This window comes from Gastrolobium bilobum, unplaced genomic scaffold, assembly GCF_033153095.1.
Source record: "Gastrolobium bilobum isolate Gb01-03AN ecotype WA unplaced genomic scaffold, APGP_CSIRO_Gbil_v1 utg11543, whole genome shotgun sequence".
Taxonomy (NCBI): Eukaryota; Viridiplantae; Streptophyta; class Magnoliopsida; order Fabales; family Fabaceae; genus Gastrolobium; species Gastrolobium bilobum.
In genome coordinates, this window is record NW_026896187.1 from 140,654 (window position 1) to 160,070 (window position 19,417).

At 41.2% G+C, this 19,417-nt stretch overlaps 1 non-coding gene across 1 annotated transcript; it reads left to right on the forward strand.

Moving 5' to 3' along the window:
• Positions 1-18,711: 18,711 nt before the first annotated feature.
• Positions 18,712-18,818, forward strand: LOC133298178 (small nucleolar RNA R71). The gene has a single exon (XR_009749750.1). It is a non-coding gene; the product is annotated as a small nucleolar RNA R71 (small nucleolar RNA).
• Positions 18,819-19,417: the final 599 nt, after the last annotated feature.

Genomic DNA, 19,417 nt, shown 5'->3' on the forward strand with positions numbered 1-19,417 from the left:
GACATATCGAGGGCTTGCACCTTGGAACAGGGCCCAGCATGGGATAGGTACCTGGCATCGATTGAGTTTTTGTGCAACTGTGTTTTCCTTGCTAGCCTGGGCAGGGAACCCTACGAGGCGCTGTTTGGTAGGTGTAGAACTCCTACCTGTTGGTCTGAGGTTGGAGATAAAGAGTTGTTTGTCTTGGACCTTGTCCAATTTACCACCAGCCGATTCAGATGATCAGAGGAAAGCTGAAGCAGGCGCAGAGTCGCCAGGAGAACTACATTGATGTTAAGCATCGTCCACTGGAGTTCAGTAAGGGTGAGAATGTGTTTGTGAGACTTTCACTGTCACCGGTGTTGTTCGGGCACTCGGAGTGAAGAAACTGAGCCCGTGATTCATTGGGCCATACCAGTTACGTGGTAGAGTAGGACCTGTTGCCTACCGGCTTGCCTTGTCTCTGAACTTGACCAACACCCACGACGTGTTTTACGTTTCTCAACTTCGCAAGTTTGTAGCGGATCCTTTGTACGGGATGAAACCTGATGTTGTGGAGGTTCGGGAGAACCTAAAGACTCCCGTCAGACCACTCAAGATTCTCGATCGTGGCGAGAAGCAGCTGAGGAGCGAGATCATTTCGATGGTCAGAGTGTCATGAACGGGAAGAATTCCAGAAGGGTAATTCTGGGAGCGAGAGGACGAGCTTCTCCGGTAGTATCCCGCGCTTCGAGACAAGTATGTTTTCTGATTTTGAGGACAAAATCCTAAAAAGGTGGGGAGAATGTAAGAACCCGCACCGTTAATTAAGGAAAATAATTAATTAAATATGTGAAATTAGGAAATAATTCCATAATTGACCTTAATAATTATGAGAAGGCTTAAATAAATATAGAAAGTGATTATGAATGCTGAAAGTCGCTTTTCGGACGAAAAGTGCAGATATCGGTTATGCTACTCGGTATAAATCTGTGACTAGAGACACATTTATGTTATTTATATATTGAGGTATTTCAGTTAGCTGTCTTTTGCAATTTACATACAGGCGATGTTTTATGAAATGAATTAAGTAATTCAACTTGGTTAATGTTAATGACATCATAATTGAACAGAAAAAGATATTCCGCATTTTATATTAAGCGTGGCTTAATACGATGATATGATAACAAACCGGATATATACGGGGTGTTACAAGAGCCAGGTTGTGTATTTAACTTTTTTAATGAAGCCAGCGTCATGGAGCCTCTTTACTTCCTCATCAATCACTTTCAGGCGATCAGGGCCAAACTTTCTCTTTTTCTGTGCTACGAGCTTTGCTTTGGGGTCCACGGTCAACCGATGGCAGCACACTTCAGGATCAATGCCTGGCATATCAGACGGTTTCCAGGCAAATAAATCTCTATTACTTCGTAGCAGTTCTATTAACCTGCATTTTACTTCAGGATCGGCGATCACCCCGATGGTGGTTGTCTGATGGTCTGCGTCGCCCAGGACAACATGCTCTAATGCTCTATATGGCGTAGGCCTAGAGTGCTCCATCTTGGGGTCATCCCTTGCATCAAATTCTACAAGAAAGCATTGATCAAGATCCTTATTATTACTGCTAGGGTTTTCTTCCATTACCTGGGTTGTTATCAACCGGGGGGCAGGTTGGTCTTTGAAGGAAACCCTGGTCGTCGGTTTCAAAGATATGTTGTAACAATTGCGTGTTATCATTTGGTCTCCTTTAACCGTTGCGACTTTGTTATCCTTTGTTATGAACTTCATCGCTAAATGTGGGTGAGACACGCTCGCCTTAAATGCGGCAAACATCATTCTGCCAAGAATGGCGTTGTATGCTGACGGGGTGTCGAGAACTAGGAACTAGATGTCCGCAGACCTGGAAGTGGGTGGCGTTCCCATTGACAAGCGTAGGTTAATCATGCCGAGGGGCTTGGTTACTGTTGCATTGAAACCTGACAGTTCACCAACAACAGGGGTTAAATCATTAACCGTAAACCCTAATGCCTTGAAACAAGGTAAAAATAAATATCGGCAGAGCTGCCATGATCAACAAACACGCAGTTAACGCCAAAATTAGCTATTATTGCTTGGATGACCAAGGGGTCATCGTGTCCGGGTAGGACACTTCCCAAATCGCTGTTGTCCCAGACGATTTTAGGCCTGATGTGGTCAGTATTGGCTTTTTCTTTGTTGATGATTTTACCGGACACTGCCAAACATTGTTTCAAATGCTTTTTCCGGGCGTTCGCCATTTCTCTGCCACCACTTAGCCCTCCTGCAATCATGTTTATAATGTCATGCTTGATGACAGCCGGATCCTCGTCACGCTCTGGACGCCCTTCACTATTGTTTGGGCTGGTTTGGATCCTGCGGTTTCTTGTGGAGTTTTCTCTGTGGTTCTGCTCACGGCGAGGTCTGTAGTCGTATTGTCCAGCTCTTCGCCTTTCTGTAGACCTGCTACGTTGACGACGACGCCTGACGGCACCGATATCATGCTTTGAATTACTCGTCTGCCCTCGGGCTCCACCCTTGATTAGCTCATCAATCTCATCCTTGAGAGATCTGCACTCTTCAGTGCTATGACCGTTGCTACGGTGGAATTTACAATACACAGTGGTCTCTCTGTATGGCTGTTGAGGATGTGGGTTACTCTTGCGTTCTTTGTATTCAGTTTGTAGAACGTTGTGTGATTGGCGTCTTTGGGTATCACGCCCACTGGGCGGCTGGAATGCTTGGAGGATTTGTGACTTCTCCTCTCTTCATCCTGATGGTCTTTTTTGTTGGCTTTCTTCTCTTGGTTATGAGAATCATCAGCTCTACTTCCCTTGTACTCTTCAATCTTCATGAACTCCTGAGCCTTTTTCTTGACCTCTTCAAAGTCAGTAATTTCGTGGCGGGCGAGATCTTATGTGAACACCCCTTGGCGCAGGCCTGACAAGAGTATGTGCACCTGCACTTTAGGGTCTAAGCCTTGCACCTGAAGAGCCTCCTTGTCGAAGCGGTCCAGGAAAGATCTGAGGGGTTCCCCTGATTGCTTTCGAATTTTTTCGAGGGCGTGCATAGACTTGGGCATTGGACGACTAGTTGCGAAATGGGTTTGGAATTTGCTGGCCAGATCATCCCAGGATGCTATACTCCCCGTTGGCAAAGTGGTGTACCATGTCAAAGCTCTACCCCCTAAGAGTGTAGGGAAAGTCCTGCACATAAGGAAGTCTGTCTCGCCATGCAGGGTCTTTGCTACCTCAAATTTTTAGACCCATTCGAAAGGATCAGTGTTGCCCACATACATTGTGATATTTGATGGTCCTTTGAAATCGAGGGGTATGGGCGTGAGGCGTAGACTATCACTTAGGGGTTTGTTGCGTCCTGAGGTATTGGCAGGTGTTACTCTCAAGTTCGGGTTACGAGCATGTAGGTCTGGTGGTGGGTGCGGTGCTTGGGGGGCCTCAACCGAGTAAGAGAGGGCTGAGGCTTGATGAGCGCCATACTATGGCGATCCTGGGTTTATGCCTGATCCTTGGGGTTGTGGGATGATAGCATTATGGGGCGGTATTGCGTAATCGTGGAATAGAAAGCCAGTAGGGAAAAGTGGGGGGTAAGGGGCAGCAACATTGTGGGTGTAAGGTCCAGGGGGATATAGGGCGGCCACTGGAACTCGATGGTCGTTGTACATAGCGACGGGCTGGCTTCTAGCCGGTCGTTGGTGGTGGGATGATTTGTGGGCCAGGGATGGGGAGTGACATTCCAAAACGAACCCCTGGTGGTAGAGGTTGATTTGGGATCAAGTTCTCTCCTTGCATTTCGCGTATGGCTACGCGACGATTCAGCTGTGCTGCTTCAGCGTCTGCTGCTGGTAACTGTGGGCCGACATATTGCAGTACCGGGGGAAGGACCTCGCCGGCTGCTTGCTCAGCTGGAGCTGAATGAATGGATGGTGGAGAGTTAGAATGAACTATTTGTGCACGACCCTCAGGAGTAACAGCTCTAGTTTGTTCTGCTCTTCTTGCCGTGACAGCCGTGTTTTGCTATCAGAAAGTGGAATGCCTCCTTTGGATCTTTTGTAGGAGAGTAGGAATGGAAGTTTATAGCTTCCCATAGACGGCGCCAATGTACTGTTGGAATCTATAAGCCCACTATGTTCCCTTTGGGGGTGAATCACTATATGGATGATACCCTTAGAACAGGTAGAGACCAAGCTAAGAGGTATTGTTCCAAGTATGTATCCAGCAATAAACAATGGAGTTATGTGTGTGTAATGTGACTAAATATAAATGGGCATAATCACGATACATAAGATCATCTTGATGGTGTGCCCAAGGGGCTCTTTATAGGGGAAGGTGGTGTGCACCTGGTGTGGGTTGGTGAGGAGGGGGTCAACCCTTCTTGGGATTCACTACGGGTGGCAGTGTTGGGCGTGGCAGGCGCTGCTATGATAGCAGCGCTGCGCCCTCTGCGTCTGGCGGTATCAGCATGGGACAAAGGGGCATTTTTCCTCTGTGGTGACTGTGGCGGTCGCCTTTGGGGGTTGGGCTCCCAAGATAGGACATTTTGGTGCTTTTCCTAAGGAGAGTCGCTGCGTTGGGGGTTGAAGAGAGATCCTTGATAGCTCTTAGGGCTGACATGGACAGGAGGCAGAAGTTGAGCCTGAACCATTGGACCGCCAATTGTTGGGCCATCCGGAACAAAAGCTAATTTCTCTCTCTTCTCAAACTCTTGTATCTCGCGCTGTTGTTATCCTTTACGGACGCAGCTAACTACCAAAATCATTGAAAAAGATATCAAAGAAACCCCAAAGGATATGGTCTTGTTCATGTAACAACCATATAAATCGGACAGGCTAGGGCCACAATGGAGAAGAGGCCCAACCCAACTTCAAGTACTTCCCGCACCTTTCACTCCGCTTTAGGTACCAAGCTGACGTTGAGATCAAGATTGCAATCTACTTGGTTTTCTTTTCTTTTGCTAAGTAAAAGTTCCCTTTGTTTTTCAAAGATTCGAAAGCAACAAGGCGAGGATGCCCACCTCCTAAAGAAACAGTAACCATGTGATCATCTCTCGACCACACAGCCAGAACATTTTTTTTGGCCTTTTGCTTTTTAGGTTCGCTCTCTCTGCCTTCCTTGATTACTTTAGGTTACTATTTCCTTCCAGGCAATACCGAAGATGGACTATATATGTTGATGGCTATCTGGGTGCGACGCATGTTGAGTAAATACATACATGCACCCTTTCCTGACTCATCTAATTATATTTTCGTCTTCTAGAAACATGTGAGAATGGCCCCACAATTATAGTGTGACAGTATCGCTCAGCAACATTATGACTGAACTTCATTCTGCAAAAAATATAACTAACAGCCTTAACGGAGTGTTTGACTTAGTGAATGAGAACTTTAGTAGTTTAACACTGAAATTTGTTCATTACAAAAGTATTAAATAAATGGACTAAAGCGAAGCTGACTCTTTTTGTCTCTTGATTCCGACACAATAAAGTGTTAGTTTTAATGATGACTTCTTGTTTGGGCATTTGGTAGATGAATAGTATGGTTCATCCATGCATCAAGTTTCGATCTCTAGCTACCTGCTGGGTGAGGATGATCAGCAGCAACGTTTAAGATTATTTGAAGAAATCAATGGCAGAGACACAGTTGTGCCTACTCAATCAGTTGAAAAAAGCAATAGCTGCAACAGCAGAATATATTCTTCAATATGGAGCATAAACCCTTAAGTGTCGCTTTCACTAACCATGCCTCGAGTCGCTTGCCACACTATTATGCATATTCTTTTTATTTTCCTTTGTTGGGTATCGTCTAGGCTCATTTTCGAAGATACATAGATCCAAAGGAGGAAAGGAGCCCTCTCAAAAAATTCGTAGCTAAACATTGCCTACCATTCATTTTTAATATTCCCCATAACTTTATACGTGTTAGTTATTAATTTGAGAAAATGAAATCTTTTACTTTTTTGGTTTTTTTTTTGAAGTACTTGCATACGCATGCTATTTTCACTACTAGAAAAATGTGATCACGAAGGTTGTAGGAGATAACTTCTCATATAATAAATATTGGGGTTAGATGAGATGAGATAACTTTACATAGAATAAATTCATCCTATATTTTCCTATTTAAAAATAAAAAATACATCTGAACACGTGCGGGTTGTTGCTGGAGATAGCTTTTCGTATAATAAATAACAAACTACTATCGTGAAGGTTGCGATTTTACGTGACATTCACTATGCATTAAATTAAAGAACTTGTTATTTTTTCTCAATTACTGTCCTCGAATACTCAATTTTGCTTTCTTTGGTTGCTTAGAGCTGGCGCCGGGGACGAGCTGCTACCTGTTACGATAAGGAAATCTGGAAGACAGAGAAGGAACTCTATTCGGTTGAAGGATTTTGTAGCTTAGGAGTATTAGCATATTGTATTAGGAAGTAAACCCACAAACGGTGGTAGTTGTGTATTACAAGTAGTTGAATTGAATTACTGACACCTGTCCATTGACGTGTCATATAAATAGTTGATGTAACGAATTCAGTTGGCTTTTACTTTGGAAATAAAATTGTCATTCGGTTCTTTCTTTGTTCTTCCTTAATCAGATTAGGGGTCACACCCTAACAGTGGTGCTTTCATCCTTAAATTCTCCACATTTTTTCTTCTTTTCAGCAATTGTTGATGAACACGATGCGGATCCAAGATTTATCGGAAGAGTTGCAATCGTTCCAGCATCCAGTTGACACAAATTTGGAGGATATTCGTCTTCAAGCGACGGATACAAGAAACCAGATCTCCTTGTTAGCTTCCGACACCAAGAATCATATTTCGTTGTTGGTGACACAAATGCAACAATTGCAAGAGGCATTTCTCGCGCGACCAATGCATGGTAGAGGAACTCCAAGTTCCCATTCTCATGTTAATCCTGAAACCTCTTCGTCGGTCTGGGTCCTCGACATAATGAGGGATTGAATCAGCGGTCACTTCTCAAGGGGGTGCGCATGGAAATCCCAATTTTCAATGGCACAGATCCAAATAATTGGATCTTTAAAGCTGAACTTTTCTTTCGTCTTCAACATATTCCCGAAGATTCAAAGGTTCCCTTAGCTGGGATTCGCATGGAGGGGATGGTGTTGCGAATCTAGCAAGTGTACTAGTCGTACAAGTAATAAAATGATGAGTAAAGATCGTTCCCACGAGGATTTGTGTCAAGCACTGACTAACCATATGTACTTGAGTTGAATCAAACAAAAGTTCATAGATTGCATAGATTTCTTGTCACCAGAAACTACACTGAATTGAATTAAAACTTGATAAATAAATAAAATGTAAATTATAATGTAAACAAGTAGTCAGATGTCATTTTCCCTCAAACATGAATTTATAGATGAACCAATTTCCATTATGAGTTATCTACTATGTGATGTTGATCAACCTTTTTCTTATCATCTCAAGATGTAATCCCTTACTACCCTGATAGACACATTAATCAGAAACCCCAATCCCTTGGTGATTCCTTTCTTAATACATGCATTAATTACTAAGGTCTTAAGATCACATCAGAATCCTAGCATCAATCCCTTGACTACTAGAACACTGATGATGAAGTTGTCAAAAATAGAGAAACAATGTAAACATGTATGTTCTACACTATTCCTCAACATGAAGAATTAATCAAGACAACTTCATACAATCATATAATAGATAAACAAAACATCTAATTAACCATTTATAAATTCAAACTTGAGTTCCATTGAATCAGACTACAAAGGACTCTCCTAAAACATAATTGAAATACAAACAAGAGAAGAAAGATCAAACTCCATTGACATGATAGTTGAGTCTTTAATCTCCAAGTGCAATTAGATAGGAAATACTAACTATTACAAGAACTAATCCTAAGAATTTGGAAATTCAGAGAAAATGAGGAGTCAGATCAGATCTATGAAAGACCTGATCTGATCTCCCTTCTCCTAGTGTGATGAGAAAAGTCAGAATATCAGAGAATGGATGAGAGAGTTTCATCTGATTCTCCTCTTGTGAAGGCCCTTTGTCCTTTTATAATTTAATAATTACAACAGAAATTTAATATGAGCGCTAAAACGTTCAGAATGAGCGTTTTAGCGTCCATGCTTGACGGATGCCCAACTGCTCTCAACTAACTTGAACGCTAAAACGTTCATGAATGGCCGTTTTAGCGTCCATGCCTTGTGAATGCTCAACTGTCCTCAACTGACTCCACCGCTAAAACACTTGGTTTGGACGTTTTAGCGTTGGAGACCAGAGGCTTTTTCCAACATCAGGGCGCTAAAACGTTCGTTGAAGGAAGTTTTAGCGCCCAAGACCAGCAACTTTTCATCCTCGGAATGCAGAAGCGCGCTAAAACGTTCTGTGTGGACGTTTTAGCGCTCAGCACCAGCAAGTTTTGGCCTCTTTCTGCAGCAGGGAGCTAAAACATTCTGTGTGGACGTTTTAGCGCTCAACACTTAGGCATTTTTCTCCTCTTCAAAATCTCCTTCCTTCTCCAGTTGCCTTTTTAGCTTGCTTTTCCTACAAGAACAATACAAATTCTCAATAAAGCTTCTTGAACTTGTAGTTGAGGAAATTCTAAGATATTAACCTCTTTTTCCATCATTTAATCACACAAATTTATACTAATTCATGCTCAAAAACCTGATGAACTAAGGGTTCATCACAATTCCCGGATTTTAACATTGCTGTCCTCAGCAATGAAGTAAAACAGAGAAGGACTTGAGATTCTTTACAGATGAAATTCATGAGGATGAACTTCAATTAACAAAAGATCAACATTTCATGATACAAAATTATAACCATGCAATCTCTTATTTCCTATGATTTGCTCAACATCATTTGTGACTTTTCAACAGATCAGTAAAGATGATATACAGAGACTTCCAAACAACAACACCCCCTCACTAGGAACTTCTCAAAAATTATGAGAATTTGACTCTCTTGCACTCTAGTGTTTAAGGGTGTACTTATCACTCACTCTTCACTGCACTCAAACTGCCATAAGCTTGTCCATCTTCTCACTATTCATAGTAACAATGATCCATAAGGTAGATCAAAAAGGTTTTGGTATGATTAGCAATGAGGCTTGGTGTGTGGCTTGACTAGTGTGAAAGGGAAAGTTCAGATCAAATGAATCAGATTCAGTTAAGGGGGAATTCACAGTAATTAATCAATTTCTTCTTAATTCTCTTAACTTTCTTCCTTTTCATTCCTTGTTCTTTTCTTTGAACCTTTCTTCCTCCTTTTCTTGCTGACACTTTGTGTCTTTAACAAAGAATTTCTCTTTTTCTTCCTTTTTCTTTCAGACACTTTGTGTCTTTAATACTTCCCTCTGTCTCTTCCAAACACTTTATGTTTCACAACCTTTTCTTTCTGTTCCTTCTTTCTTTCTTATGTTTCCAACACCTTGCATTCACTTATTGCAAAAACACTTTCCTCCCCACAGAACACTCCAACCCTTATCACTTATCTGAAACTTTTAATCTGAAGGATTGGAATAAATGTGGTTCTTGGCTTGATAGACAACATGCTAGGCTCAAGTGTTTCATGCAATTGGAACTTAAAGGTTGGCCATTTGACTTTTTGGTTCAAGAAGGAAATGCCTCTACCCTACACATCATCAACCATTTCAAGCAAGAAATAGGGCAAGTTCTAGAGTTATTCATGCAGTGAAGTGCTCTCTGATCAAAATTTTCTGTATAGGCTCAATTTCCTCACAGTTCAGAGTGCATGCTTAACTTTCTCTATATGCATCAAAACTAATCTTTCTACTCTTACACATTGAATGCGTCATGCAATCATTTCATTTAAGCTCAACATGCAAGGTATAAGATTGTATCCTTAATTTGATCAATCATATAAAACTTTGATCAGTCAAATCCTCATGGAATTCCATATCACAACTGAAATCCAAATTCAATATTACAGCTAAAATCTAAATCACACAGAAAACTTAGAAAAGAAAAGAGATTGAGATGTTTCCCTGTTTTGGCTCATCAATTTGTGTGACATCTCCATGAAATTTGCATGCCATTCAATCACACCCAATTCCCAGATTTAAATGTTGCTGTCCCCAGCAACTAACTGAAATCTAAAACAGCAATTGATCACTGAAACACATTATACATAACCCAATAGCATCAGTACTATCGCAATGTGAATCAGTCAAAACAGTAATTATCTCAATGTACTAAACTGAATTACAAAACTAAACTAACAACAAAATAAAACAAAGAGAAAACTACCTAGAAACATGTAAATCATATGAGTGGACCAGCGCTAAAATGTTGAAATCAAGCGTTTTAGCGCTGGTCTCCAGAGACATGTGCACATTGATGTGCGTCGCATCGCGCTAAAACGGTCACGTCTGAACGTTTTAGCGCTATGGACCAGAAAGAACAAAAATTCACACATAAATTTAAATTGCTGAAAAATAAAAGATTCAATCTCAAATATTAATGGTGTCTGTCAATGTTGAAGAACAAATCCCCGGCAACAGCGCCAAAAACTTGTTGCGGATCTAGCAAGTGTACTAGTCGTACAAGTAATAAAATGATGAGTAAAGATCGTTCCCACGAGGATTTGTGTCAAGCACTGACTAACCATATGTACTTGAGTTGAATCAAACAAAAGTTCATAGATTGCATAGATTTCTTGTCACCAGAAACTACACTGAATTGAATTAAAACTTGATAAATAAATAAAATGTAAATTATAATGTAAACAAGTAGTCAGATGTCATTTTCCCTCAAACATGAATTCATAGATGAACCAATTTCCATTATGAGTTATCTACTATGTGATGTTGATCAACCTTTTTCTTATCATCTCAAGATGTAATCCCTTACTACCCTGATAGACACATTAATCAGAAACCCCAATCCCTTGGTGATTCCTTTCTTAATACATGCATTAATTACTAAGGTCTTAAGATCACATCAGAATCCTAGCATCAATCCCTTGACTACTAGAACACTGATGATGAAGTTGTCAAAAATAGAGAAACAATGTAAACATGTATGTTCTACACTATTCCTCAACATGAAGAATTAATCAAGACAACTTCATACAATCATATAATAGATAAACAAAACATCTAATTAACCATTCATAAATTCAAACTTGAGTTCCATTGAATCAGACTACAAAGGACTCTCCTAAGACATAATTGAAATACAAACAAGAGAAGAAAGATCAAATTCCATTGACATGATAGTTGAGTCTTCAATCTCCAAGTGCAATTAGATAGGAAATACTAACTATTACAAGAACTAATCCTAAGAATTTGGAAATTCAGAGAAAATGAGGAGTCAGATCAGATCTATGAAAGACCTGATCTGATCTCCCTTCTCCTAGTGTGATGAGAAAAGTTAGAATATCAGAGAATGGATATGAGAGAGTTTCATCTGATTCTCCTCTTATGAAGGCCCTTTGTCCTTTTATAATTTAATAATTACAACAGAAATTTAATATGAGCGCTAAAACGTTCAGAATGAGCGTTTTAGCGTCCATGCTTGACGGATGCCCAACTGCTCTCAACTAACTTGAACGCTAAAACGTTCATGAATGGCCGTTTTAGCGTCCATGCCTTGTGATGCTCAACTATCCTCAACTGACTCCACCGCTAAAACACTTGGTTTGGACGTTTTAGCGTTGGAGACTAGAGGCTTTTTCCAACATCAGGGCGCTAAAACGTTCGTTGAAGGAAGTTTTAGCGCCCAAGACCAGCAACTTTTCATCCTCGGAATGCAGAAGCGCGCTAAAACATTATGTGTGGACGTTTTAGAGCTCAGCACCAGCAAGTTTTGGCTTCTTTCTGCAGCAGGGCGCTAAAACGTTCTGTGTGGACGTTTTAGCGCTCAACACTTAGGCATTTTTTTCCTCTTCAAAATCTCCTTCCTTCTCCAGTTGCCTTTTTAGCTTGCTTTTCCTACAAGAACAATACAAATTCTCAATAAAGCTTCTTGAACTTGTAGTTGAGGAAATTCTAAGATATTAACCTCTTTTTCCATCATTTAATCACACAAATTTATACTAATTCATGCTCAAAAACCTGATGAACTAAGGGTTCATCAGATGGCAACAACGTGGTTTCAATGGATGTTCAATAGTGGCACCATTGGTACCTGAAGCTCCTTCATGATGGCATTGCGTCAGTGCTTTGGGTCATCAACATTTGTTAATCTTAAGGACACACTGTCCAAATTGACGCAGACAGCAACCCTTAGGGATTACATCTAACGTTTTGACTCTCTGGTCAATCAAGTTCCAGATCTTGATGATGGTCTTCTCAAGGATTTCTTTGTTTCTAGACTTCAATCAGAATTACGAAGTGCTGTTCAATTAAGGGGTCCCACTACTCTCCATCAGGCATTGCAGTTGGTGTTAGCCTATGATGATCATCGCGGTGAGCTTCGCTCTTCCTTCTTTACTTCTTCACGAAAATTTATACCCAGAAACACTTCCCCTATTGACATTAACCCCAAACAGACTTCAACTCCCGTATTGACCCACAACCAACCCTTAGCCTTACCACCACCGCCAAATTTCAAACGATTTTCACATGCTGATTTACAAAAGAAACGTGATTTGGGAATTTGCTACACCTGCGATGAGAAATGGACAAGCAAACATAACTGCAAAAATAATTTCATGATGCTCATAACTAAGGATGCCGAGGATCAAGAGGCTGATCATGAAGACCAATTAATTTGGCAATCTGATCAAGTTGTGCTTGAAACCACGGATGCAGCCCTTAACACATTATCCCTTGAAGAAGATCAACATTCACTCAAATTTGTCATTTCCTTGAAGGGCAGTGTTCTCTCTGTCTTGGTGGATTCGGGCAGCACACAAAATTTTATGCAAAAGCAACTAGCCCTGCAGTTGGACTTGACAATGGTTCGCACTCGGAAAATACGTGTGTTCCTTGGTAACGGTGCGTTTCTCTTGGCTGATCGAAAATGTTTACAAGTTCCCATTCAATTGCAAGATATTCTTTTCCATGTTGATTTTTGGTTAATTGAGTTATCTGATTTGCATGTCGTCTTGGGAAAGCCATGGCTGGAGCTTCTGGGTCGAGTCACTCATGACTACAATAAGATGACTATGGAAATTTGTTGGAAGGGGCACAATGTTGTGTTGCAAGGTCTACAGGCTTCCTCATTCCATAAAGCACAGGCTGACAAAACTTGTGCTACTTGCTGTTCAATGCATTTGTTGTCTGGACAGCCTCCCACAAGCTCACTCAATTATGAGGTATCAGCATTGGAATCTCTGTTCGGCCAGAATTGTGGCAGGTCATTTTAAACCATAAAAAGGTGTTCACTGTTCCCTCTGAATTGCCTCCGTTCCGTGGCTTAGACCACTCCATCCATCTCCTAGAAGGTACCAAGCCTATAAATGTCAAACCGTATCGATATGCATACTTCCAGAAGTCAGAAATTGAGAAACATTGGGTTCATTCAGCATTCCCAAAGCCCATATTCATCACCAGTTCTTTTGGTTAGGAAACAAGACACTACTTGGAGGATGTGCATTGATTATAGGTCCTTAAATGCTGCTACTATCAAGGATAGGTTCCCCATTCCCACCATCGATGAGTTGCTTGATGAATTGGGAGGATCTATGATTTACACTAAGCTGGACCTTAGAGCTGGGTATCACCAGATAAGGATGTTACCAGCTGATGTGCCAAAAACTGCATTTAGGACTCATGAAGGCCATTATGAGTTCCTAGTCATGCATTTGGCTTGACAAATGCACCAGCCACATTTCAAGCAACCATGAATCATATTTTCAAGCCTTTCCTTCAAAGATTCATCATTGTTTTCTTTGATGACATTTTAATTTTTAGCAAATCACTCGAAGACCATGTCCAGCACTTGGATACCACCTTATCATGTCTGCAACACCATAAATATTTTGTGAAGATTAGCAAATGTGCATTTGGGGTTGACACCATTGACTATTTGGGCCATGTGGTTTCTAAGGATGGAGTGTTTGCAGATCCAAAGAAGATACAAGCCATGATTGAATGGCCAGAACCCAGGTCTCTTAAGCAGCTTCGTGGCTTCTTAGGCTCATGGACTACTACCGTAGATTTGTTCAAGGATATGCATCAATAGCATCACCTTTAACTGACTTATTGAAAGGCTCTACTAATTTCAGTTGGACTGATGCTGCAGCAAGAGCTTTTTGTAAGCTCAAGGAGGGGCCCCCAGATTGATCTGCCTGGGGCCTGTTGTCTTTGCTTTCTTCTTAGGGGGTTCTATGAGAATCCCCTTTCCTTTGTCATTTTTCTTCTGTGGCTGAGCCTCTTGCTCAGCCACTGATGTCTCTGCAGCAGATGTTGTTTCTTTATCTTTCTGTCCTTCTCCTTGTTGTTGCCTAGGAGAGGGTTGTGGGGTGATTTGTTGTAGTTGAGAGTGAGCAGGTGGTGGGGATGGAATGTCAGAAAATGTAGAGTCTGAGCTGCTTGGGGACGTCTCCTTTGCAGCTAGTTTTGGTGCTGACTTTCTTCCAATCTTCAGCCCTTTTGCCAATGGCTCATTGTCTTCACTCTCCTGGTCAGAGAGGGTTATAGGCTTTGCAGAGGATGCTCCCTCTGGCTATTGCTATTGAGGACCCTCTTTATCTTCTGACTTGAACTTTCCCCTTTTCTTGGGGGAGGTTTGGAAGGAGATTTCTTCTTGCCCTGCTTGCCATCAGTAGCAACAGGGGCATCCTTCTTCACCTTGGTAGGAAGAAGGATGGTTCTTCTGGCCGGAACGTGGCCAGAGGAAGAGGATTTTGTAGGGGTGGTCTTGGTGGTCTCCTTTAGTGTGGCCACAGATGTTTCCTCCTCACTATCTCTGGTGGGGGAACGTCTGAGATTGGCAGGAATAGGTTGGGTGGTGTCAATGTAGGTGCTTTTAAGACCGTTCCAGGTCTTAGCATCAATGATAGATGCCACCTTCCTGGTGTCATATGGGTGTTCCTCTACACCAGCTCTCCTGCAGAGTTTGGTGATGAGGCAGGGGAGGAATACCTTAGTCTTCCTTATGTCCCTCTGCAAGCTGTTGTAGATGAGGGTTACTGCATCAAAACGGATGTGCTTGATGATGCAGTAAATGTGAACTTGAAGTCCCCAGCTAGCAGAGGCTTCATGAGAGGTGGGGGTGATGTTGGAGTTGGCAAACAGTGCCCAGAACCTGGCTATGTCCTTCATACTCCCTTTGCAGAGGAACCCTTTGTAGTAGTTGGGATTGTCCAGGGCTACTGTCTGCTTCAGATCCTTCTGAAATTTGTACACCTCCCTATTATCCAAATACTCCTAGTATGGACAGTTGGTGACGGATGGAAGGTGGAGTACTTCCTGGACATCAGCGGGGGAAAATGATACTTGTTTTCCCCTCACTGTGACCACATCAGGTGCCTCCTCTTCGGGCAGCCTCCTCGTCTTGTATAGGAATTCTCCCACCTAGTTCAAGTTCAACTCACGGTCATCAGTGGTGAAAAGCAACCACCGAAGTTTGTCTAGTGATTTCTTCACAAATGGGGGCAGAACCACCTTGTCTTGATGCAGAGAAATGTTCTTTTCTGGGTACAGAATGATGGTGGGTTCAGCGAGCTCTGGTTCTTCGCCGCGGTTTGCTACAGGGGTCACTTTAAATGAAAGCTTAGTCATTTTGTTCAGAAAGGGAGTTAGGGCACAAATGCAGGAGGGATAAAATGGTTCTGAGTTGAATGGAAGTAGTAGAACTTGAAGAAATCAGAGACCGAGTTTAAATAGATTGTGGGTGCGAAAATATAAGGTTTCTGGGATATGGAGGTTAAGGAGAGGAGGTTGAAGAGGTAGTGGAATGGGGACGTTACAGAACGAGTGGTCAGCAGTAGGTGACCAGTGTTGCGGATCTAGCAAGTGTACTAGTCGTACAAGTAATAAAATGATGAGTAAAGATCGTTCCCACGAGGATTTGTGTCAAGCACTGACTAACCATATGCACTTGAGTTGAATCAAACAAAAGTTCATAGATTGCATAGATTTCTTGTCACCAGAAACTACACTGAATTGAATTAAAACTTGATAAATAAATAAAATGTAAATTATAATGTAAACAAGTAGTCAGATGTCATTTTCCCTCAAACATGAATTTATAGATGAACCAATTTCCATTATGAATTATCTACTATGTGATGTTGATCAACCTTTTCCTTCTCATCTCAAGATGTAATCCCTTACTACCCTGATAGACACATTAATCAGAAACCCCAATCCCTTGGTGATTCCTTTCTTAATACATGCATTAATTACTAAGGTCTTAAGATCACATAAGAATCCTAGCATCAATCCCTTGACTACTATACTAGAACACTGATGATGAAGTTGTCAAAAATAGAGAAACAATGTAAACATGTCTGTTCTACACTATTCCTCAACATGAAGAATTAATCAAGAGAACTTCATACAATCACATAATAGATAAACAAAACATCTAATTAACCATTCATAAATTCAAACTTGAGTTCCATTGAATCAGACTACAAAGGACTCTCCTAAGACATAATTGAAATACAAACAAGAGAAGAAAGATCAAACTCCATTGACATGATAGTTGAGTCTTCAATCTCCAAGTTAAATTACATAGGAAATACTAACTATTACAAGAACTAATCCTAAGAATTTGGAAATTCAGAGAAAATGAGGAGTCAGATCAGCTCTATGAAAGACCTGATCTGATCTCCCTTCTCCTAGTGTGATGAGAAAAGTCAGAATGAGATATGATGGATTGGATCTGATATCTGGAATATGTAAGAATGTGAAGGCCCCTTGTCCTTTTATAATTTACAAATTACAACTGAAAACTGACATGGGCGCTAAAACTCTTATTTCTGGACGTTTTAGCGCTCAACCTTGACGGATGCCCAACTGCTTTTAACTGTCTTGGGCGCTAAAACGCTCAGTTTTGGGCGTTTTAATGTTCAGCACCAGCATCTTTTGTGCAACAGTGCGCTAAAACGCTCAGTTTTGGGCGTTTTAGCGCCCAACACTTAGAATTTTCCCATTCTTCAGAATCTTCTTCCTTCTCTCTTTTGCTTCTTGAGCTTCATTTCCCTACAAAAATAATGTAAATTTTCAACATAAGCTTCAGAATTTGTATTTGAGAGATTTCCAGGACATTAACCTCTTTTCCATCCATTTAATCACACAAATTGATATTAATTCATGCTTAAAAACCTGATGAACTAAGGGTTCATCAACCAGTTACTGATGAAATGAGTATGAGAAGATGGAACGGTTTAGGTTAAGATGTGGGAGAGAGGGAAAAGGAAAGGGTGCAGTTGTCTTAATGGTTGAGGAGACGGTTGCTTTTTCTGCGCGCGTTTCCAAGAATTGCAATGAATGCAAATTGGATATGGTTGCGTATCTTTTTAAGTGACTCAGCAGGGACAGGTGTCCCAATCACTCTTATCTCCTAACCCATGGAACGTTCCCTTTGTCTTTTCCTAACTAATAAATAAATAACTAACTGAAATAAATAATAAGAAAACATGCAATAGTGAGTACTAAGTAAGGAAAAGGGGACGTACTAACCTATCACCTATTATTTAATAAAACTAAAAGAACATATAACAAAACATATAATTATATATATATATATATATATATATATATATATATATATATATATATATATATTTGGGATTGTGTGGTCAGGGACCACCCCAAAACTACGTTCCTGGAACGGAACGTACTTTATTTGGACTTTTTGGAGAGGAACATCAGACGTTCCCTTCTTTTTGGGAGCTATGTGGTTATGGATAACCACCCCAAAACTTTGCTCTTTGTCAGAGAGCAAATGTATCTACTGGGTTGCCTCCCAGTCAGCGCTTAGTTTAATGTCTTTAGCTAGACATGGTATTTACCTCTCAAGGGGTTTCAGAATTGGTTGAGGGGACCTCAGTGTCCCCTGGTAGTGATCCTGGTGTTTTGGTTTGAAGGTTGGCAGCAATCTGCCCCAGATGGGACTCAATGTTCCTGACCACTGCATCATTCCTGGTGACATATTCCTTGACATAATTTTCCAGGGTGTTGATGCGTTGGTCATCTCTGTGGAACGGAACGTAGTTTTTTCTTCTTTGTTCAAACGTTCCACTACTGCTACCTTGCTGATACTGCTGCTGATTGTTGTTGAATTGTCTCTGGTTAATGGGTGGCCTCCATTGGGTGTTGTGGTTCTGATCCTTAATGATAGTTCCTCCAGGGCTTGAATATGTATTTCGTCCTGCTTGCTGATTCTCTCTGGTGAAGTTTCTATTGCCAAAATTTTTTACATAACACACCAATGCAGTGGATGGGCAGTCTGTTGAGTCATAAAGGTCACCACAGGCTGAGCATGGTTCTGTTTCAGTTGCTGTGAGTTGTAAGACTTCCATCCTTGGTGCTGCTTGGTCAGCTTTCAGGTTCTTCACTTCATTCACGAGTGATGCCAGCTGGGCTTCCATGGCAGTTTGTTTATCTAGTTCTAGCATGCATGGCTTCCTCACTGGGCTCACTCTGTCTATGGGCCATTGGAGACATCTTTCAGCTGTCCCTTCTATGATTTCGTATCTTGATTCAAGTGTTCCTGTAAAGAAATATCCTCCTGCAGCAAAATCTAAGTGAGACTGAGAAGTATGATCAAGTCCTTATAGAAAGATTGTAACACTCCCCAACTTTCTACCCTATGGTTTGGACATTTTCTTATGATGTCCTTGTATCTCTCCCATGCTTCATAGAGATTTTCTCCATAAAACATTCTGAAGTTAGAGATTTCTGCTCTAACATCAGTTTGTCGAGACATTGGGAGAAACCGCTCTATGAACTTGTTAGAGAGTTCTTCCCATGTGTGGATTGATCCAGGGGTGAGAGTTTTCATCCATGTTTTAGCTTTTAAACCCAAGGAGTGAGGGAACAACCTCATTCTCATGCTCTCCTCTGTTACACCCTCGACTTTAAAATTATCACAAATATCTTGGAATATTGTGAGGTGTGTGTAAGGATCTTCTGCAGGGAGTCCATTGAAGACCCCTGCTTCCCTAATCAAGTGGAACATGATAGATTTTAGTTCAAAATTTGGTGCTACAGGGGGGAGGATTACTCCCCTATCTGGTCTGTTCCTGAAAGGAGCAGCCAAAGTTCTGTAGTTCTGTTCAGGGGGAACCTCTTCATTGTTATTATTGTGATCAGCCATGTTTTCAGGAAATCTTTCCCTGAGGTTCCTTCTTCTCCTATGGAGTGTGCGTTCTGGATCAGGATCAAAGAGAAACTCAGGTACTTCAATGGAGTGGTTAGAGTCTGTTTCAAACTCTTCACTCATAAACCAATAGCACATGGCATATATATGCACAACAGATTCAGCGATAAAGAAGAAAATATAAAAGTAAA